The sequence below is a fragment of the Pan troglodytes genome, chromosome 22 (genome assembly GCF_028858775.2).
Source record: "Pan troglodytes isolate AG18354 chromosome 22, NHGRI_mPanTro3-v2.0_pri, whole genome shotgun sequence".
Classification (NCBI taxonomy): domain Eukaryota; kingdom Metazoa; phylum Chordata; class Mammalia; order Primates; family Hominidae; genus Pan; species Pan troglodytes.
This window is the reverse complement of record NC_072420.2, coordinates 18583613-18607616: the sequence shown is the minus strand read 5'-3', so window position 1 is coordinate 18607616 and position 24004 is coordinate 18583613. Positions and strand designations below refer to the sequence as shown.

Genomic DNA, 24004 nt, shown 5'->3' with positions numbered 1-24004 from the left:
TCCCACCTTTTAGGCTTACTATGGTCTCAGTTCAGCCCCTTCCTCCAGAACGTATGTCCTCTAATTACTCCTCGGACTAGCACTAACAATGCTTTCATCACGGGCACTTTCCTCACTTTACTGAAACTGCGCTCACCCTCTGCCTCCAGGGACTATTTCACATTTGACTTTGGTGGCAAAGCTCATGCTGTTCTTGATCATCACTGGTTTTTTTTTAGCAGAGCAAAATTTTGGGCACTTGGCATTCAACAAACATTTGTTGAATGAAGGTTTTCTTTTTTCTATCACTGAGGAAACAAAACAAAAGGAACACTTTGAAACATATTTTCTGTGTTTTTAACCTATCCCAGAAAGATACTAGATGTAAACCCTGATCAGTGATGGCACATACACAGGGATTTTAAAGATCATGACTCACTGTAGAATTCAAGCAGGGACAGAGAGGAGCTATGAATTATGAGTTAGGCAACTGCATAACTGCATAATCTGTCTTGACATCTAAGCAGTCAACAAAGCACTTTGTTGTAACAATAAAACAGCAATCAGGCAAGTCTGGATGCCTGGAGGTAAGCAGATAACAATTTTGGGATCTCTGAGGGAAGTGGCAGGCAAAACAATGTTCACAGGCACAAGTGCCTTTGTATAAGAGAAGGGAAATTGCACTAGGAATGAATGACGGTACATTTACAAATAGTGAAAAAAATTGACAACAAAATGAACCACAACAGTGAGATTGTTTTGGTCTGGGACCAATAATAAAAACAACAAATCAGAGGAGGCACTAAGGGGAAAAAGACAAATCAGTCCACATGTGTGTAACACTGTTGGCATATGCTTTTCCTTCTATGTGCAAAAGTCCCTTTTCTCTCTTACTCCACCTTGTCCCCAGAGAGCACCTCTAGTCATTTATCAAAATACATTTTAGGTTGGGCATGGTGGCTCATGCCTGTAATCCCAGCACTTTGGGAGGCTGAGACGGGCGGATCATTTGAGGTCAAGAGTTTGAGACCAGCCTGGCCAACATGGTGAAACCCCGTCTCTATTAAAAATACAAAAAATTAGCTGGGCATGGTGGTGGGCGCCTGTAGTCCCAGTTACTTGGGAGGCTGAGGCAGGAGAATTGCTTGAACCAGGGAGGCAGAGGTTGCAGTGAGCTGAGATCACACCACTGCACTTCAGCCTAGGAGACAGAGTGAGACACTGTCTCAAAAAGAAAAAAAATAAATAATGCACTTTACTTGTCAGCTCATCTCAGAAGTTCCCCTGATCCCCACAGGCAGTGTTAATTGCTTCCTCCTCTGTTTTATACATTTCCTCTAGGTATTTACATGTCCCTATTCTGAAGCACATACTAACTTAACTGGAAGTGAACGTGCTTCCTCTCTGGAGGGTGTGTCCCTAGACTTATTCAGTCAGCCTTCTCCCTTCCAGCCTTGGACAAGTAGAAGGAGGGAGCTCAGAGCAGAGGGAAAGTGAAATGAAGGAGCTATCTGAAGGCAGACCGGTGATGGGAGAGAGGACCATAAGGCATGAGAAGGGAGCCCTGGGGTGACTGTGCATCCAGAGAAGCAAAGAACCCGAACAATGAAGCCTACATGGGAGAAACAGCTCAGGGAATTGAGCGAGCCTGGTCACATACTGATGGAAGGAAAGACAGGATACTTATTTTTTGATGAGAAATGTTAGCAAATCTGAGAAGAAATGAATACTGATGCTACTTTATGTATAGTTGTTGACATAAAAGAAGTATGTTAAGAACAACTTTTATTGTGGATACTCTAAAATCACAACTACAGATTCTTCATTCTATAGACGAAAAGAGTTGTTATCTTTCAGCTATCTCTAGGATGAAATAAAGGAAAAAAGATTACACACTGATACATGATTCTTCTCAAAATATCTGGCGCCATTCCAAAGAAATTAACAAAAAAATGAAAAGTTTTACAAATAAAAACAGGAGAAGTTTTCTTTTTTTGGAGGCAGAGTCTGGCTCTGTCACCCAGGCTAGAGTGCAGTGACACAATCTTGGCTCACTGCAGCCTCCACCTGCTGGGCTCAAGCCATCCTCCCACCTTAGCCTCTTGAGTAGCTGGGACTACAGGTGCACGCCACCATGCCCCACTAATTTTTGTATTTTTTTTGTAGAGATGGGGTCTCACTGTGTTATTCAGGCTGGTCTTGAACTCCCGAACTCAGGCGATCCACCTGCCTGGGGCTATCAAAATGCTGGGAGTACAGGTGTAAGCCAACGTGCCCAGCCAATAAGAGGAACTTAAATTTATATTCCAAAGTCTTACATGCTTGTTCGGTTGCTTGGAAAGGGGATATGACCTTAATACCAAATGTTATGAAGAACTTATTTAATATTGAGCTTTGTGAAAAATGTCAAAACCCGTCATAAGGGTTACTATTTTAAAGGGAGAACACATTCTGAATGTGAATGCTGAATTCGAATCATAGAAATCAGAAAACTTACTATAAAAACACAGTAATATGGCTCATCCCTGTAACCATCCCAGCACTTTCGGAGGCGCTGAGGAGGAAAGATCACTTGAGTCCAGGAGTTCAAGACCAACCTGGGCAACATAGTGAGAATTCATACCTACAAAAAAATAAAAAAATTAGCCAGGCATGGTAGATCTAAGCAGGGTACATCATAGTGAGAGCTCATATTTACAAAAAATCAAAACATTAGCCAGGTGTGGTAGTGCACGCCTGTGGTCCCAGCTACTAGGAAGGCTGAATAGGAGAATCACTTGAGCCTGGGAAGCTGAGGCTGCAATGAGCCATGACTGCGCCTCTGCCCTCCAGCCTGGGCAACAGAGCAAGACGCTGTGTCAAAACACACACTCAATAATAGTCAAAAAATGATTCACTACAGCAACTTTAAGAAATAAGTTAGAGGCCGGGCGCGGTGGCTCATGCCTATAATCCCAGCACTTTCGGAGGCCAAGGCAGGCGGATCACCTGAAATCAAGAGTTTGAGACCAGCCTGGCCAGGATGAAACCCCATCTCTACTAAAAACACAAAAATTAGCTTGGCGTGGTGGCATGTGCCTGTAATCCCAGCTACCCAGGAGGCTGAGGCAGGAGAATCACTGGAACCTGGGAGGCAGGGGCTGCAGTGAGCCAAGATTGCACCATTGCACTCCAGCCTGGTGACAGAGCAAGAGTCCTTCTCAAAAAAAAAAAAAAAAAAAAAAAGGAAGAAAATAAGTTAGACAAATCAGGAACTAGTATGTTAAAAGATTTATAAGTAGATTTAGAGGTTCGAGAAAATGAAGAAGAAGATTGATAAAGACAAGTGTAATTTTGTGCATTTAATTACAAATACTATAGATGTCTAGGTTAGCAAGTCACTGAGATACTCTAAACTCTATACAAAAAGATGACTACCATGCTATTTGCACCATTTCCTTTCCCCCTCTGCCAGACCCTAACTCCAACCTTTGCCTTTCTTCTTCCCAGGAAGTTGCTTTGAGATTAGCAATATTTGAAAGTCATCTAAATAGTGAGTATCCCAGTTTATAGAAGGGAAAAACACTTTAAATATGTTAACACTAATTAACTCTACCAACTAAGGCTTTAAATACTGCTAAGGCCGGGTGCCGTGGCTCAAGCCTGTAATCCCAGCACTTTGGGAGGCTGAGACAGGCAGATCACAAGGTCAGGACATCAAGACCAGCCTGGCCCACATGGCGAAACCCCGTCTCTACTAAAAATACAGAAACTAGCCGGGTGTGGTGGCAGGCACCTGTAGTCCCAGCTAGAGGCAGAAGAATCGCTTGAAACCCGGAGGCAGAGGTTGCAGTGAGCCAAGATCGCGCCACTGCACTCCAGCCTGGGTAACAGAGCGAGACTCCATCTCAAAAAAAAAAAATATATATATATATATACATATATATATACGTATATATATATAGCTATATATATAGCTGAGAAAGAGAAGAAAATACAGGGAAGTAGAAATTATGCTCTTCATTGTCTAGGAGTTTTAGTTCTTTAATTCCCACGAGTGTTACTCAGTATAGACTGTTAATATGTACTCAGAGCTAAGGAAATTAATACAGCAAGATAAATTAGTAACAATGAGAAATGGCATAAGTATACACACTTGCTCTTCTTTGTACTTTTCAAATATCAATTCCCAGCTCCCTATCCCCAATGAGAAATCAAAAAGCAGGCCCCCAGGAAATAAACTGGAATAGAAATGGGGAAACCTTCACCTTAACAATAAACAGCAACTAAACAGTTACTGAGTGCTTATGACAGACCAAGCACTTTTCAAAATGCCCTACACGTATTAACTCTTTCCATTCTCATAACAACTCCAAGAAAAAGGTACTAATATTATGCATCCGTGTTTTGCAATGAAGAAACAAACACACTGAGACACATCTAAGCTACTGAAGGAGCAAGATTCAAATCTAGGCCGACTGATTCTGGAGCCACACTCACTCTGTATGCAGAAGTCAATCCACGAACATCATACAACAGTAATAAAGATTTCATTTCTGAAGTCACTATAAAATACAATGGGTGCATTATTAGAAATCCTATTCCAATCACCATGGTAGAGAAATGTTTGGAATTTATACTCTTCTTCTATGCTACATTTCTAGTAGCATTTTAGGTGGCACATGGTTCAGGGGTTTGGGTGAAACTTTTTCTTTTTTTGGAAAAACAGAAAAATAAATGTCAGACTAGGTTATCTGACTGTTGCCAAATTTATTACACAAAAAAGCTCTGTATGATTTTGGACAAGTTGCTTCCCTAGGGCTCAAATGTAAATTAGGGGTGTTGAACTAAATTATCTATTTCAGACCTAACTAAGTATGTTCTAATTCTAGCCCATTGATCAATCAACCAACAAGAAGCCTTCCCTGACAATCATTTCTTCCCCTCCCCTGTATCCACATCTCAAAGGCATTAGCAGGAGTTCTCTGAGTCCAGCTCCCAACAAATGCAGACATTTCTTAAACAGTAGGAGTTCTAAAGTTAGATCTGGGTTCAGATTCAAATTTATCTCACTAAACGCTTGGCCACAGGCAATTTCTAGCCTCTCCGTGACTAGATGTTTTCCTCTCTAAAATGAAGATTAAAAATAATAATGCCTACTTCATTGGAGAAATTAAATAACACATGTAAACCTCTTAGAACAGCTGCAGCACATCCTGGTGTTCACTCTTCAATAAATAGTAGCTAGTAGGCAATTCACTGTCATCTGATAAGCCTAATACTTCTACTATGATACATAACCCTATGTCTTGTCATCTTTTATATTTAAAAGGCATTTAGCAGTGCCTTCCACTAGGAAGAACTCACAATTTATTACGTAAAAAAAATGACACTGAAATGTATCCACTAGATTTGGCAATTAGAACATCATCGGTGTCCTAGGCCAAATCAGATTTAGTGAAGGTTTTGGGGAGCTGCAACAGGATATTATCTGACCACAGTGCTTGAGAGATGTGAGCAAAGACAGAAATGACTACTAGTTTGAGAAATTTGTTCTCGATGAGGGGAGAAAATAGACAGTGTATGATATGTGGTCAAGGAAAGGTTCTTTTTGAAATGGGAAACATTGAGTACATTTATAAGTCAAAAGGAAAAAGCAAATAGAATAGGAGACGTTAAAAATCTTATAGCCAAACACCAGAGACTAAAAGATCAAGCCCTCAAAAAAGAATGAGACCTAGAGAACTGTCAATAAGGACCTGTTCACCACACCTGTAATAGCAACACTTTGGGAGGTTGAGGCAGGAAGACTGCTTAGGCCCAGGAGTTTGAGACCAACCTGGGCAACATAGGAAGCCACCATCTCTAAAAAAAAAATTTTTAAGTTAGTTGTACGTGGTGGTGCATGCCTGCAGTCCCAGCTACTACGGAGACTGAGGTGGGAGCCTGGGAGGTCGAGGCTGCAGTGAGTTGTGACTGCATTACTGCATTCCAGCTTGGGTGACAGAAAAAGACCCTGTCCCCCACCACCAAAAAAAAAAAAAAAAAAACCCAAAAAACAAATATCAGGAATAAGACACCTTTTATTAGACCCTAGGCACCGTAGCTCAAGCCTGTAATCTCAACACTTTGGGAGACAAGGAGGGAGCATCACTTGCTCAACCAGCCTGGACAATACAGTGAGACCTTAACTCTAAAAAACCAAAAAGAGATTGAAGGAAAGATGTAAACATTGGCACACTTATCATTAAGTTTACACATTAGAGTACAAGAAATTGCAAGAATTTGTACCTGATATCCTCTGTGACAAACGGGGACTACAATATTAACTTAGAATACAAGAGGCTGAACATTTTGTAGGTAGAGAATTTTAGAGACTGGTCCAAGTCTGAGACACCTGTGAGGAGGAATGGCGAAACAAATCAAAGTCAACAGAGCAGCAGAAAAAGTCCGACATGAGCTGAGAGTTGATAAAGCTGAGCAAAGATACACTGGGATGTGCCAAATAATTTTCTCTAGTTTTACATATATTTGAAATTTTCCATAACAAAAAGAATAAGAAAAGAAAATTACAATGAGATGGCACTAACACATCCACCAGAACAGTCAAAATGAAAGAAGGCCATGATAAGGATGTAGCGCAACTGGAACTTTCTTAACTTTCTTTTTTCTTTTCTTTTTTTTTTTGAGACAGAGTCTCGTTCCGTCGCCCAGGCTGGAGTGCAATGGCACAAACTCAGCTCACTGCAACCTCCGCCTCCCTGGTTCAAGCGATTCTCCTGCCTCAGCCTCCTGAATAGCTGGGATTATAGGCGCCCTGCCACCACGACCAACTAAGCTTTGTATTTTTAGTAAAGATGGGGTTTCGCCACACTGGCCAGTCTGCTCTTGAACTCCTGACCTCGTGATCCACCCACCTCGACCTCCCAAAGTGCTGGGATTACAGGCGTGAGCCACTGCGCCTGACCGCAACTGGAACTTTCATACTCTTTGATCGAAGTGTCAACTGGTACAATTAGCTTTGGAAAACTAACTGGCAGTATCAACCACAGTGAAACTTATGTATAACCTACAGGACTCAGAAATTCCATTGATAGGGAGAAATTTATGTGCATATGCATGAAAACACATGTAGGATAATGTCACAGTAGTATTTTCTTTTTCTTTTTTTTTGAGACTGAGTCTCGCTCTGTCGCCTAGGCTGCGGTGCAACAGTGCAATCTCGGCTCACCGCAACCTCTGCCTCCTGGGCTCAAGTGATTCTCCTGCCTCAGCCTCCCTAGTAGCTGGGATTACAGGCATGCATTACCACGCCCGGCTAATTTTTGTATTTTTAGTAGAGAAGGGGTTTCACCATGTTGACCAGGTTGGTCTTGAACTGCTAACCTCAAGTGATAGGCCCATCTTGGCCTCCCGAAGTGCTGGGATTACAGGCGTGAGCCACCACGCCCGGCCTTCACAGTAGTTATTTCATAATGGCAAAAAAGCTGGGAAAAAGGGTCCATCAGTAGAATAAATAAATCAATGTGATACAGTCACATATTAGAATATCACACAGCAATGCAAATGAATAAAACAAAGCTACACAACATGAATAATCTTACAAACATGAGAAGTAAAATAAGACAAAAAACACAAACTGTAAAATTCTATTTATATAAAATGTTAACACTAATCTACACTGTTAGAAATCAGAAAAGAGTGGAAAAAAGGGTGAAGGAGGCCGGGCCCAGTGGCTCACGCCTGTAATCCCAGCACTTTGGGAGGCCGAGGCGGGTGATCGATCACTTGAGGTCAAGAGTTGGAGACCAGCCTGGCCAGTATGGTGAAACCCCGTCTCTACTAAAAAATACAAAAAAAAAAAAAAAAAAAAAAATAGCCTGGCATGGTGGCATGCGCCTGTAGTCCCAGCTACTCAGGAGGCTGAGGGAGGAGAATCGCTTGAACCCAGGAGGTGTAGGTTGCAGTGAGTCGAGATCAAGCCACTACACTCCAGCATGAGCAACAGAGCGAGATTCCATCTCAAATTAAAAAAAAAAGAAAAAGAAAAAGAAAAATAGTAAAGGAAGGGACTGGAAGGGGCATGACAGGGCTTCTGAGATGTGGGTTGGGTTCTATTTCTGGATCAGGTTGCTAGGTATGCAGGTGTGGCCACTTTGTGACAATGCTCTACCCTGTACGTTTATAAAAATTAATGGTCTAAACTGTGTGGTATTCTGTGCATGTCATAACTTCAATTAAAAGCTTTACTTAAAAATAAATTTTAGAATACCTGAAGGAATAAGCAACAAAAAAGCAAATTCAAATTGTCTTTGTGTTAAATACATAATGTTCTAATGCTTTATTAATGTACTTAATTCAAAAAGGCGGCTGGGCACAGTGGCTCACACCTGTAATCCTAGCACTTTGGGAGACCAAGGTGGGTGGATCACTTGAGGTCAGGAGTTCGAGATCAGCCTGGCCAACATGGCAAAACCCTATCTCTATTAAAAATACAAAAATTAGCAGGGCGTGGTGGCACATGCCTGTAATCCCAGCTGTTCAACAGGTTGAGGCATGAGAATCACTTGAACCCGGGAGGCAGAGCTTGCAGTGAGCTAAGATCATGCCACTGCACTGCAGCCTGGGAGGGAGAATGAAACTGTGTCTCAAAAAAAAAAGCCAGGTGCAGTGGCTCAAGCCTGTAATCCCAGCACTTTGGGAGGCCGAGGCGGGTGGATCACGAAGTCAGGAGTTCGAGACCAGCCCGACCAACATGGTGAAACCACGTCTCTACTACAAAAATTAGCCAGGCATGGTGGCGGGCTCCTGTAATCCCAGCTACTCAGGAGGCTGAGGCAGGAGAATCACTTGAACCAGGGAGGCAGAGGTTGCAGTGAGCCTAGATCGCGCCACTGCACTCCAGCCTAGGTGACAGAGTGAGACTCTGTCTCAAAAAAAAAAAAAAAAAAAAAGACAAAAAGTCCAGTCAAATTGGACAATAAAAAGTACCTCCCCAAGCCACACAGCTGTGCATCACAGTCCGTGAGTAGGAGCAAAGAAACTGCCCCGGAGAACTGATCCACATCAGGAACGGGAGCTGGAGTCTGACCAGGACTAGTGACGAAATTCTGGTTTTAAAGTAGCCAGAAGACCAGCAGGGGTGTGAGAGTTGGGGAAGGCTCTGGAGGCCTCACTGATATTAAGGAGAAGGTGTGATGCAGAATGAGAAAGCTGGGAGGCATGACATTAGAGTTCAAGATTTTAGAAGTGAAGATCTAAGCATTAAAGGGTCTCTGGTTGGCCGGGCGTGCTGCCTCACGCTTGTAATCCCAGCACTTTGGGAGGCCAAGGTGGGCGGATCACCTGAGATCGGGAGTTCAAGACCAGCCTGACCAACATGAAGAAACCCCGTCTCTACTAAAAAATACAAAAAATTAGCTGGGCGTGGTGGCGCATGCCTGTAGTCCCAGCTACTCGGGAGGCTGAGGTAGGAGAATCGCTTGAACCCGGGAGGTGGAGGTTACGGTGAGCCGAGATCGCGCCACTGCACTCCAGCCTGGGTAACGAGCGAAACTCCATCTCACAAAAAGGGTCTCTGGTTTAGCGTGGGAAAAAAGAAAAAAGAACTAAGCATGCCGGGCGCGGTGGCTCACACCTGTAATCCCAGCACTTTGGGAGGCCAAGGCAGGCGAATCACGAGGTCAGGAAATTGAGACCATCCTGGACAACATGGTGAAACCCCGTCTTTACTAAAAATACAAAAAAATTAGCTGGGTGAGGTGGCAGGCACCTGTAGTCCCAGCTACTCGAGAGGGTGAGGCAGGAGAATGGTGTGAACCCAGGAGGCAGAGCTTGCAGTGAGCCGTGATCTCACCACTGCAATCCGGCCTGGGCGACAGAGCCAGACTCTGTCTCAAAAAAAAAAAAAAAAAAAAAGAAAGAACTAAGCATAAGGAGAGCACTGCCTAAGTAAAATTGCTAAAAAATACCTTTCACTGTATTTGAAAGGTCAAGAAAATGTGGTGTAAGGATGTTAGAAAAGTGCATTGTAAAACGTAAATACTAAAATGCCAGATAATGCTGGGGCAGGGGGTGAATATGAAGCTGAGCATTTCCTGTCAACAAGGAGAAGCAGGCTGCATTCCAGCCTGGGCGACAGAGCGAGATTCCGTCTCATTAAAAAATAAATAAATAAATAAATAAATAAAAATAAAAAAATAAAAAAGGAGCAGCAACTATAAGTTAGATATAAGCAAAGGGCAGAAGTCTCAAAGGATGAGGGGTTCCCAAGGTGGAGGGAAAAATGGTTTAGAGATGCCAGTTAAGGCATGGAAGGAATAATCAGAATACCTTACATTTTCAGATAGCATATCTGCTATGATTCCTGCCTTGCTCTGCCTGGTACCATAGCTGCACGAATAATTGTCTGACTCCTCCCTCTGGATTTAAGCTTGCCAAGAGTACTAGAATGGTGTGTTACTCATTTAAATCTCCTGAAGCAACTATTACAATGCCTTGCCCATAAGTACATATTATTTATTTGCCCTCAAACTTCCACAGGAATTGAGGCTGCTTATCAGAAATATTTAATACAAATTTACAATGGAAAATCAGATAAGGGGAGCTAAAAAGTAAACATCCTGGCAGAGATTTGCTGAACTGGATTGTGACTCAACCCTTCCCCACTCCACTAGCACACAGACATACTCAACTTGGGGGAGCGTTCAAATTCCAATTCTAGTCAAAACTATTCTTCTTCTTGGTTGGTCTAAAAGCAGTGCATTATTTCAATCAATTGTTCACAGTTACAGATCCAACTCTTTGTTCTTCTCTTTCCCCCCTTCTTACTACTGCACTTGACTAGTCAAAAGAAAAATTATTCTCCTTTTCAACCGAAATAGTATATTACCTTCCTCATATTCTCTACTACATAGATCCTAATTTCAGAATTCTCTGGCAAAATAAATGCAAATAGGGTATTTTGCATTATGGGTAAGGCAGATCAGTTGCCATGGTGAATATTTTCATCACCTTCATAGAATAATATGTATCACTCCATATAAGGAAATCTTCCTTTGCCTCCTGGCTCATATAAAACTTGTAGCTCGCTTCTCTTCCTCTTCAATTAACATGAGACAGGAAAAGTGACTATTTAGCAAAACAAAAACAAAAACAAAACACCAAAACCCACCCAGATGAAGTGTCTTATAAAGATGTGATCACAAAAAATAAGAAATCCAAGAAATAGACACAGATGTTATTAGCAAAATGAGCAAATAGTGTATTTCCTTATAGAAAAGTCCTGAAGTTAATGAAGAAAAAGTTAACTCCAATAAGAAAATTATCCCTGTTGTGAGCATGTCTAACCTGATTGCCCCAATGTTGGTATAGATGCCTTTTTAGTAACTCTAAGTGAATTCAAATTTCCCCAGCAACCACTACCTGGGGCCATTCTATCCTGCTTCTTTTGGACCTTTCCATAAATGCATTTATTTCCCCCCCTAGGCAAATTAAAAATATAATTATTATGCATATACTTTTCTGCTTTATACTCAAGATGTGATTGGCTTTAACTATGGAATAAGGAGAGCTGATACAATTTTGTGTGCCTGTAACAAATGTATTGATGACTACAAGAGATTAAGTAAGAAATAAGAAACTATTTTAGCTCATCGCTAACAGGAAACAAATACTATGTGACAAAAAAAAAAAATAACGATTTTAGAAGTAAAATCTCATGAAAACTATTCCAAAGGCATGTTCCATTTGAGAAAGCTGTTTTGATGGCACACTGCCCCCATGCTTTTTCAGGTTAAATGTTCTAGGACTATGGTGGAAGATGACTGGAACTAAAACTCCTAGTGCTGACCAATACAGTAACTGCTGGCACTTGAAACATGGCTAGTGCAAATGAGATGTGCTGTAGGTCAAACACTGACCAGATTCTGGCAAAGTACGAAAAACATTTTAATATCTCAATATTTTTCATTTGAATACATGGGGAAAAAAGCATATTTTGTATGTATTGTGTTAAACAAAATATATTGTTTCATTTCACATTTTTCTTTTTGCCTTTTAATGTGGCTACTAGCAAATTTTAAATTACATATGTGGCTTGCATTATATTTCTGTTGGACAGCACTGTTCTAACACCAATGCCACAATTGCCTCGGCTTTAGGACTTGTTTCCTATATATGAGAATAATATGATGTGTCCTTTCTATCCCAAGGTTAAGAGAGTGGCTCTAAATGAGATCCGTGTGCAATTGTCTTTAAAAATAAGATATGATCATTTTGCTCGTCCAGATTTACAAGTTCATTCTAGAAGTATCAGATTTCCACTGTACAACTGAGTAAGTTAAGAGTCTTCTCAATTCTTCCTGCAGAATTACCCTGGCACAAAACAAAGTCAAAAGTTTGTATCTGGTCCTTGACAGAAATCTCCCATGGGAACTGTCCAGTATTCGAGTGTTTAAAATACATGTGAGAGAGACTGAAGAGAATAAGTGATAGTCACTCCAACAACTGAACAAAGGTGGGGGCTGAACAAATTTGGTTCATTGTATGTCCCTTGAGATTCCTTGAGAGGACTTCAAACATACAGTCAATCCACCCTTCCTCTGAAAATGTCTAAAACTCACATAGAACACACATCTAACGATGGGAAAGTGAAAAAATAACTGCAATTAGTTATGTTGTTTCTTCTTAAAATCTTAACATACTTTTATTTCTTAGAAGTAAATGAAATTAAAACCATTCCCATTCCACTTTGTAAGAAATATCTTTGAAAGAATGAAAATGATTTTAACGTTTCCAAAGAAATTTGCATTTTCTTAGTATGTATAAATGTTGGTTAATTTAATTGTTAATCCTTTTTCTCACCAAGTACCAAAGGACAAATTGAACCATACCACTGATCTCACACTTACCCTAAAAATATTGTTACTATTATCTCCTTCCCTTTTCCTATCTTCCTTTTTTTATCAATAGATCAAGAAAGTCTTTTCTTCTGCAAACACCCCACCAACTGAAATAAACTACAAAAACTTGAGTCAACTTAAACTCAAAGGCTTAATTTAAGTCTAATTGGCTAACTTTTTTTGGACACAGGGTTTCACTCTGTCGCCCAGGCTGGAGTGCGGTGGTGCAATTATAGCTCACTGCAGCCTTGACCTCCTGGGCTCAAGTGATTCTCCTACCTCAGCCTCCCGAATAGCTGGGACTACAGGAACGTGCCACCACATCCGGCTAATTTTTGTATCACACGTGGCTAATTTTTATATTTTTTGTAGAGATGAGGTCTTGTTATGTTGCACAGGCTAATCTTGAGCTCAAGTGATTCTCCCACCTCAGCCTTCCAAAGTGCTGGAATTACAGGCGCGCACCACCAACTCCCAGCCTCTAACTGGCTAACTTTTTTTTTTTTTTTTGAGATAGAGTCTTGCTCTGTTGCCCAGGCTGGAGTGCAGTGGCATGATCTCGGCTCACTGCAGCCTCTGCCTCCCGGGTTCCAGCGATTCTCCTCCTGGGTAGCTCCTGATTCAGCCTCTTAGGTAGCTGAGATTACAGGCACACACTACCACGCCCAGCTGATTTTTGTATTTTTAGTAGAGACAGGGCTTCACTATGTTGGCCAGGCTGGTCTCGAATGCCTGACCTCAGGTGATCCGCCTGCTTCGGCCTCCCACAAGTGCTGGGATTACAGGCATGAGCCACCACGCCTGGCCCTGGGTAACTACTGAAAAAAGAATGGGTGAGGCAATAAGGTGAGGGAAGAAAGACAAATGGGAAGGCACAGAAGAGATCAATGTAGGCCAGGCACAGTGGCTCACACGTGTAATCCCAGCACTTTGGGAGGCTGAGGTAGGTGGATCACCTGAGGTCAGAAGTTCAAGACCAGGCTGGCCAACATGGTGAAACCCCAACTCTACTAAAAATACATACGCGCGCGCACACACACACACACACACACACACACACACAAAATCACCTAGGCATGGTGGTGAGCGCCTGTAATCCTAGCTGCTTGGGAGGCTGAGGCAGGAGAATTGCTTAAACCTGGGAGGCGGAGGTTGCAGTAAACCGAGATCGTGCCACTGCACTCCAGCCTGGGCGATGGAGCAAGACTCTGTCTCAAAAAGAAAAAGAAAAAGAAAAAGAACCAACCTAAATCCAAACCCAATTGAACAATTATTATTCTAGATTACTAGGTTTGTTTTCTTAAGAAACAGAAGTTAGATGAAAGACAGTAAGATAAACCCATAAGCTCATTCTGGTTGGATAATTTTTAATTGTTTTCTGCATTATTTTAATAATTATCTTATTTTAATAATTAATTTAATTTAATAATTATCTTCACATCAACTACTTGCTAGCCACCAAATAAACTGAATCCAAAGTTCCCAGCCTCAATTATTTCCTTTATTTAATGACACAAAGCATCAACTCTCATCTGATGATGACTTCTATGACAGATGAAAGGTGGAAATAAGGGAAGGGGAGAGAACTGGCTGCAAGTAGGAGAACTAAATGTGAGTGGTGATATAAACTCCACCCCTGAACACCTGGCAAAGCTGACACAAAGCTGACCTGTGCAGGACACAGAGCCCAGCCCTGCTCACCTCTTCCATGAGGTATCTATTCTTGATCTTCAAATGCTCTTTCTCTTCTAGGTCCTTCCCAGGCCTACAAACATGAATTCCTGTCTAGCATAACTTTCCCCATTTATGCAATGAACATGCCCTGTGCCATATACTGGGAATACAATGTAAACAGTGCCTGACCTATGAAATGTACATTCTGGCAAGAGAAAACAATGACAGTATCGGCATGCTTGATAAAGGTTAGAACATGCTGCAGTAAGTAACAGGATGTGCCTGGAGGACAGGGTAAAGTTCACTCAACAGGAGGCCAATTATGAAAGCATCTCAACAAGCTGAAGAGAGAATGGTATAACCTAGATTACAGGTAGTGGCTGGAGGGACACAATGACTTCGAAATTGGATATGAGCAGATGGGAAAATAGGAAAGGCCAAGTAAGATATTCATATTTTCGCCTGGGCATTTTGGTGTCTGAAAATGCCAATTAATATGAGAGAGAAGAGTGTGAAACAGAATCAGCTGGAGATGCCTGTGGGAAGTCTGTGTAGAGACATTAAGTGGATGGTTTTGATGTGGGTAAAGTTGGAGAAGGGAGACTAGAAATGTACTGGAGACTGTAGGCAAATAAACAGTAACTGCACCCATAAACTGAGAAATGTTGGCATTTACGGTACACGAAGGAAATGGACCATACAAAGGGAAATGAGGAATAGCTCAAGAGCAGAAAGAAACTGTTCAATAGAGCTATTTGTGCTGGGGTTTAAGAGGCTGAAGATACGATGTGACCACCGGATGTAGCCACAGTGTCAACTGCAATCTACAGCAACTGCAGTTTCATAGAAGTAGAAGGGGATGAAAATTAGATTGCAAAGGATGGAAGAATTAGTGGGCATGGAAGAAAATAATGCAGTCAGTACATGCAGGCTATTTTTTCCAGAAATCTGGTTAATAAAGAAAAATAAAGGCTGAGCGCAGTGGCTCACACCTGTAATCCCAGCACTTTCGGAGGCCGAGGCGGGCGGATCACCTGAGGTCGGGAGTTCACAACCAGCCTGACTAACATAGAGAAACCCCCGCTCTACTAAAAATACAAAATTAGCCGGGCGTGGTGGTGCATGCCTGTAATCCTAGCTACTCGGGAGGCTGAGGCAGGAGAATCGCTTGAACCCGGGAGGCAGAGGTTGCGGTGAGTCGAGATCGCGCCATTGCACTCTAGCCTGGGCAACAAGAGCAAAACTCCGTCTCCAAAAAAAAAAAGAAAGAAAGAAGAAAAATAAGGCTAAGTGCCTGTAGTCCCAGCTACTTGAAGGCTGAGATAGAAGAATCACCTGAGCCCACTGTACTCCAGCGTGGGCAAGAGAGAGAGACACCGTCTCAAAAAAATAAATAATTTAAAAATAAAACATAAAGGCAAAGCGACAACAGTACCAAAGGAATATAAAGAGGGATAAATAAGCTTGGTTAAAGTTGACGGAATCCAGATATAATAGATGGGATAACAGAGTGACATCCCTGAGAAGCCAAAAGGTCCAAAGTTCAGGAACTGGCCTTAAGGAGAAATACCATGTTTTGTGGAATGATGATGTGGACAAGACTGTAGGCCTAGATGGAGGGAAGTTAAGAGTCTTTATCTGCTGGCTTCTACCTTCTCCCCTGGGATATGCTACTGTCCTCTGGAATTAAGGCCACACATGCAAAGCTTCACTGTCAAACCACCTGCAAATGTGAAGTTTATTTTTCACTCTCCACTTACCTGATGCCCACTCCTCTATCAAAATTTGGCACCTGGCCAGGTGCAGTGGCTCACGCCTATAATCCCAGCACTTTGGGAAGCCAAGGAGGGTGGATCACCTGAGGTCAGGAGTTCGAGACCAGCCTGGCCAACATGGCGAAACCCCATCTCTACTAAAAATAAAAAAATTAGCCAGGCGTGGTGGCGGGCACCTGTATTCCCAGATACTCGGGAGGCTGAGGCAGGAGAATCGCTCGAACCCAGGAGGTGGAAGTTGTAGTGAACCGTGATCGTGCCACTGCACTCCAGCCTGGGTAACAGAACAAGACTCCGTCTCAAAATAATAATAATAGTAATAAAATCTGGCTTCACTCTCACCTCTGCAGAGCTGTCTTCCCCATGGGAACTTTCTGAATGTTCTCAACAGTCTCCCAGTGCTAAAACCCACTAGCCTCACTTTTGCATCATTCTCTAGGACAGCTTCATCCTCTAGGTCTCCTATATCCCCTATCACTCCTTCTTACTCCCAGCTGCTTCCTCATGTACTTATTAGAAGTTCATGTTTCCCCCGCCTCACATTTCACCTTCTCTTCTAGTCCTACCTGCATTTCCTCCTTAACTTTACACAGACGCCACCTAACAGCAGTGAATTCTCAAGTCTGTATCACCAATGTCTGTCTCTTTCCTGAAATCCAGTCCTGTGTTGCAATCTTCCTATCAGATATTTTTTTACCTCCTTCCCTCTCAGGCACCTCAAATACTACCTGTCCAAACTTAAGCTCATTGTCATCTCCCTAAAACTTGCTCCTTTTTATTTCCCATAGGTTAGTGACATCAACATACACTCAAGCCAGAAATCTCTCCAACTTTTTCATGCTACTCATTCAAGCAACCAGACATCAGGTTCCACTACTATCTTCTTCAGGAAAGCTTTCCAGATCAAAGCGGAAGCCCAACTCTCTTCTGCTGTGTTTCAACAGGGACTGCTTACGTCCAGATCATCCCAGAGGATTCCTGTGTTAGCTCTATCAGTTCTACCTTCCTTGAGAACTGCTACATAGCTGCCATTCAATAAAATAAATCTCAGCGTATAACCTTACTTCTCGACACTTCCACAAATGTCTTAGTACCGTGGGGTTAGGGTGCATAACCTGACAGACCTGTCAGCTCCCACCAAGCTCTCAGTACGGCCTTTAGATCTTTGCCCACACAAAACGTGGTCAGCAGTGACATCATGTAAAACTTGTTAAAATGCAAACTCACAAGCCCCACCTAGACTTCCGTGTAAGAATCGTTCAGATGCACAAAGTTTGAGAAGCACTGGCTAGATGCCTTACATGCACTGAACTACTCAACTCCCAAGACATATCAAACCCTTCAGATCTCTATGTCTTTGCAAAAGCTGTACCATCTGACTGGAAAATTCTGCCAAAGCTTTTGCAGCTTGCAATGTCATATTCTATTGTAGGGGCACCTAGCACATGGCTTTGCACATAGTAGTATCAGTACATTAAGTATCACTTAATTAACAGGTGAGTGTACTTGGAGAGTGAAGAGTGTTAGGTATTCGAATGGAAGTTGAATAGTTACGCAGTTGGAAATAGTGGCCCAGGATCCAAAGCAGAGGTGGGTTGAGGTGCAAATATATATTTTATATATATATATATGTGTGTGTGCATGTGCGTGCATATGTGTGTGTGTATACGTATAATTTATTTTGAGATGGAGTCTTGCTCTGTCACCCAGGCTGGAGTGCAGTGGCGCGATCTCAGCTCACTGAAACCTCAGCCTCCCAGCTTCAAGCAATTCTCCTGCTTCAGCCTCCTGAGTAGCTAGGATTACAGATGCACATCACCACGCCTGGCTAATTTTTGTATTTTTAGTACAGACAGGGTTTCACCATGTTGGCCAGGCTGGGAGCTGAAAATATTTTTAATTCACTACCAATACTTGGGAGATTACCATGATGGATACAAGAGGTCACCCAGGTTTAAGGTCAAGATTGACTATGGGCTAAACTATAAGGAAGGCTGACATTTAAGGGACTTATTTTAGAAGACAGTAAAGCACAGGTCAACAGGGTGGGAAAGAACCAAAATAGGTGTCAAGGAGTTCCAAAGAGATAAACCAATTTGGCACATGCATTACTGTAACCTTTGGCGACTGAAGCAGGAGAAAAAAATAGAACGAGGTCAAAGATAAAGCAGAAGCTCAGCTTCTTTAGATTAAAAACTGACTCAGACATGACTAGTGGAATAATCACTGTAAGGACCATCTTTATTAGATGAGAAGGGAGAGAGTGATGAACTGAAGAGAGCTCTATCATACACACAGGCCTAGTGGCAAAGAAGTTGAAAACTTTCAGTCATGCAAAAAGGACTTGCTGAACACTAGCTGTCTGCCAGGAGCCACAAGACCATGCAGGGACTGCAACAATGAATATAGGTAATGGCCCTGTCCTCTGATCTAGTGCAGTGAGCTAAGTTGGTAATCGATGGAGACCCCACAACAGACAGGGTAAGGAGCCAATGTAGGGAGGCTTGCCTTGGAGGGGAGGCATTTTTCCTCTGATGGTGGTATAATCGCAGGAATGAAAAGATTAAGAGGGGGCATATCGGGCAGCCATCTTGCTCTTGCCGCGTGCTGGTGCTGGAGGACCCTCCCTGCTTCAGATTTACCAACAGCACGAATCAAGAAAAGTTAGCCAAACTTCAGGCTCAGGTCCGGATAGGGGGCAAGGGTACAGCTCGCAGAAAGAAGGTGGTACATAAAACAGCCATGGCTGATGACAAAAAGCTTCAGAGTTCTCTAAAAAAACTGGCTGTGAATAATATAGTTGGTATTGAAGAGGTGAACATGATTAAAGATGATGGGACAGTTATTCACTTCAACAATCCCAAAGTCCAAGCTTCCCTTTCTGCTAACACCTTTGCAATTACTGGTCATGCAGAAGCCAAACCAATCACAGAAATGCTACCTGGAATATTAAGTCAGCTTGGTGCTGACAGTTTAACAAGCCTTAGGAAGTTAGCTGAACGGTTCCCACGGCAAGTCTTGGACAGTAAAGCAGCAAAACCAGAAGACATTGATGAGGAGGATGATGATGTTCCCGATCTTGTAGAAAATTTTGATGAGGCATCAAAGAATGAAGCTGGCATGGTTTTTGGAAGCTGGCATGGACTAGATTTAACAAATCAGCTATGTGGTTCCAAAGTTTTACAGACAGAGAACATCACCTGTTACTAGTTCACTAATATAAATATTTTGCATATTAATAATGCTGTTTGTTCAGCATTTTTCGGTCATTTGATTTTGCATTTTGCCTTCCTCCCAGGATATTTTTTTGGTCAAAATATGAAGTATTGGTGCAGTTTGAGGGTGTTTTGGGTTTTGATTCCTGGTTTTTTTGTTTTTTGTTTGGGGTATTTTTGGTGTATGTTTGCTTATGTATGTGTGTGGGTATGTGTGTATACAGTGGAGAGCAAATTGGAAAACAGTTCTATTTATCCTCCTCCCTCCCCAGTAGAAATAAAAAAAAAATCTTTACATTTGTTACTTTTCTTTTCCCCCTATAAGACACAGAATTAATGGAAAGTGAGTATCTTGGATTTCAGATCTGAAGAGATTTTTACCATTAGTGGTTTGATTTTAATCTGCTTGGTTAACTATCATATTTTTCATACACTTCTCTGGGTTTAAAATGTCTTGAGGTATTTTGCCACTGGCTTCATGCTGGAGTAATGGGTAACATATCTTTGGTATGGTTCCCTTAGATTCACTTACCTAGTCAGACCCAGAAGAACTTCTTTTACTAGCTTGCTTCCTAAATGCCTTTTTTCCTTTCCTTTTGGTCTCCAAATGGCCTGGTCAGCTTTTGGTAATATTCTTCCTCATCTTCCACCTAGCTTGAGAAGGATGTTCTCCATATAGAGTTAAGCGAGTGCCTAATCCCACCTTTTGTAAGATTTTGTTCCCTCATCTTGAGGAACAACAACTTCATCTTCAACTTTTTATTTCTCCCCGATTTTACAGTTTGGTAGATTTCAAACTGGAATAGCTAGCATGTGCTTGCTAAATAATTTTATGCCAGCCTTATCCTGTATCCTAGCTGTTCTTAATAGCAGGTACAAAAATGCCTCTTTTTCAGCAAGGTTGAAATTGGGAATGTGCTTTTGAATCAGAAGAAAATAGGCCACAGACTCATCCTCCAACACAAATGGGCATTCTATGAAATGGTACTGGCCCTAAGAGGATTTCCTCAACCACTCTCCTACTCTTGGCCTTGAACCTACCTCTGGGTTGGATCTTACTATTGTAGCTGCTCACTATAACCTCCTGCATGCTTAGAATAATGCTTTGTGGGGAGCACTGGTAAAACACAGTATTTATTATTTTACCTCCTTTAAGAGGACTTAGAGGTAAGTTGCATTCATTCACTCAAGTTTCCCTCTTGCTGTCTAATAGAAGCTTACGTTTTGCTATATCAGCATTTGTTACAGCCAATATTTAAGGATAAAATTTAGAAAATATATCATTTCCTGGCCCATCATCAAACTAATACAGCTTAACCTTGCAGCTACCAACTTTTGTGTCAAGCTACGTATCTTTATTTGATATCTGAGATGCAAGACCAATAATATATTAAGAGATCTACAGACATGAAGGCAAAGCTCTTGTATTTTTTTTCATCCAAACACCTCAATTTATTTTATAAATTTGGTATTTTTCTGTTTTTTTTTCTATTTTTCATTGACAAAAATTGTGTATGTTTATCTACATATAACACATTATTTTGAAATATGTGTGCCTTGTGAAATGGTTAAATCAAGGGAATTAACATATGCATTACCTCACATACTTTTTGTGGTGAGAACACTTAAAATCCACTCATAGCAATTTTCAAAAATATAATACATTGTTATTAACTATAGTCACCATGTTGGATAATGGATTTAATTTTGTATCCCTTGACCAACATCTACCCAACCCTTCCACCTTCAACCCCCATTACCTGCCCCAGGATCCCCATTCTTGACACATAAGGCAACAGACACACAGTGAGGCTTGGCCACCATCAAATAGCTAACAAGAGGTTGGGAGACCAGACTTTTTTAGTTCCATTCATGTTGGCAATTGAAGAACACCACCCCAAACTTTAACAAGATCCCTAAGTAATGCTGATGCTGCAGGTCCCTAGGCCACATTAGTTTACAATGTCAACCCAAGCCCTGGAGAAACTAGTGTCCTCACAATGCCTCAAAGTATTCAATTAAGACTATGACATTAAAGAGCTAATAATAAAAGCCTTCAGTATTTGACACACAGTCAAACCAACAGTAGGTTCTTAATAAATGACAGACGACCAGTGGTAGTAAGAGAAAGTGGCTGCTGTAGGGACAGAAGAGCATAGTGTGATGAGAACACAGATTCAAGAGCAAATCTGTGATCTTCACAAGTTAATTATATAACGACTCTGTGCCTCTGTTTCTCTATTTGTACAACAGGGATAAGTATAATAAATACCCTCTCGGGTTGCTTGGTGGATTGAATATATAGGTATGTAAAGCCCTTAGAACAGTATCTGGCATTTCATAACTGATCAAGGGTTTAATTTTACTACTACTGCTACTGCCACTGCTTACTACTGCTGCTACTACTGATTACTAGTAGTATGACTCACTAGTAGGCAGCCAATAAAAATGCATCGAAAGGAGTCCCATCTGCAGCCAGAGTATACCACAAAACTGTTTCAGTGCTGGAGGAATATCACTGACGGTATAATCTGAATGAGTCTTTTCCTTGTTTTGCTAAAGTAGGAGTCAATCATGTTAACAGTGAACTTGAGTTAATAACAATGCCTTTTTTGTTGTTTATTTGTTTCAGAGACGGAGTCTAGCTCTGTCGCCCAAGCTGGAATGCAGTGGCGCGATGTGGGCTCACTGCAAGCTACGCCTCCCGGGTTCACGCCATTCTCCTGCCTCAGCCTCAGCTGGTACTACAGGCGCCTGCCACCAGGCTCGGCTAATTTTTTTGTATTTTTAGTAGAGACGGGGTTTCACCGTGTTAGCCAGGATGGTCTCGATCTCCTAATCTCATGATCTGCCCGCCTCGGCCTCCCAAAGTGCTGGGATTACAGGCGTGAGCCACCGCGCCCGGCCCATACCCATGCATTTCTAAATGGTCAGAAATATCTGAAGAAATAAAGCCATTCATCAATTTGCATGTCTTTTTTTTTTTTTTTTTTGAGACAGAGTCTCACTCTGTCGCCCAGGCTCGAGAGCAGTGTCATGATCTTAGACCTCACGAGCTTAGACCTCCCAGGCTCCGGCAATCCTCCCATCTCAGCCTCCCGAGTAGCTGGGACTATGACAAGCATCACTGCACCTAGCTAGCTCTTTTTGGGTTTTATTTTGTTGTATTTTTTGTAGAAATGCGGTCTCGCCATGTTGCCCAGGCTGGTCTCAAACTCCTACACTCAAATGACCCTCCCGTCTCAACCTCCCAAATTGCTGGGATTACAAGCACCGTGCCTGGCCTCAGCTGTTTCTTAAACTGAAAAACTGGAATAAAGATAGTTGCCTTGTTTAGCTGAGACACTGGCCCTTCGAGTAGATGTTCACTGTACCCGTGTATACCTTATGAGCACAATGACTCTCTGCATCAAAATATTATTTCTTAGAATTGTTCCTATCAAAGTGAGGCATTCCAAAAAAAAAAATTAAATCCAATTATCTAAATATTCCCATTAAAACAACAACAACTAGTTCCTGCCAGGCATGGTGGCTCACGCTTGTAATCCCAGGACTCTGGGAGGCTGAGGGAGGCGGATCACCTGAGGTTGGGGGTTTGAGACCAGCCTGACCAACATGGTTTCTACTAAAAATAAAAAAATTAGCCGGGCATGGTGGGGGGTGCCTGTAATCCCAGCTACTCAGGAGGCTGAGGCAGGAGAATCGCTTAAACGCGGGGGGCGGAGGTTGTGGTGAGCCAAGATCACGCCATTGCACTCCAGCCTGTGCAACAAGAGCGAAACTCCATTAAAAAAAAAAAAAAAAGTTCCTCCACATAATTTATGTTCTTCCACTTTTCTGCTTTAGATGTGGTCTAAAACTATTATTATTATTTTTTTTTCCAGAGAACACACTGTGTTCTCAACTTCATCTTCAGGTTCGGCCTAGATAAAAAAAAGAAAAAAAAGAAAGAAAGGTGGGAATGTACCTGTAAACTGGTTCTATGACCCTTCATCTTCTCCGGAAGGCTTACTTTGGACATTTCAGCCCGCCAAGTCTAAATGATATATATCAAAAAGGTGGAGGTAGTGCTATAGGCTCAGATCGAAGATTAGACTTGCTAATAGAATGTTGATCCCATGAGTAACGCTCACAGCTGTGGCATCCAACAATGGAATTAACATTTCAACAGGAAGCAGAGAGCCATCCCAACAGAAAGGGCCACTAGATCCTGCTTCAGAGCACCTAACAACAAAAAATTACCCTTCCAGAGGCTATACTAAGTGCGCCTCCTAGGATCCCACCTACGGATTTTTAAAAATGAATTATTTGGTTATAAAACGCAGCAAGTGCTTAGTTTGACAAACAAGATCAGTTGGTTAAAACACCGACATGGAAAATCCGTTTTTTAAAGTGTCAAAATGATTACGCCTCCTAATGGTCCACGCATTTTTCACATGCCTTTTTTCCCCTCCCAGAGAAAGGAGCAGTCGACAAACGT

General features: G+C 41.9%; 1 protein-coding gene and 1 pseudogene across 3 annotated transcripts in view; one reads left to right on the top strand and one right to left on the bottom strand.

The window, feature by feature from the left end:
• Positions 1 to 24004, bottom strand: part of CXADR (CXADR Ig-like cell adhesion molecule) — an 82290-nt gene that overhangs the window by 57305 nt on the left and 981 nt on the right. The window contains exon 1 of one of the 3 annotated variants that reach the window (XM_016938427.4): positions 6250 to 6355. The exons of the other annotated variants lie outside the window; for them this stretch is intronic. The gene's annotated coding sequence lies outside the window, so the exon portion shown is untranslated. Of the gene's footprint in view, positions 1 to 6249; positions 6356 to 24004 lie in introns of those variants that run through there. 3 annotated transcript variants of the gene reach the window in all.
• On the top strand, positions 18900 to 19552 carry LOC101058502 (basic transcription factor 3 like 4 pseudogene; annotated as a pseudogene).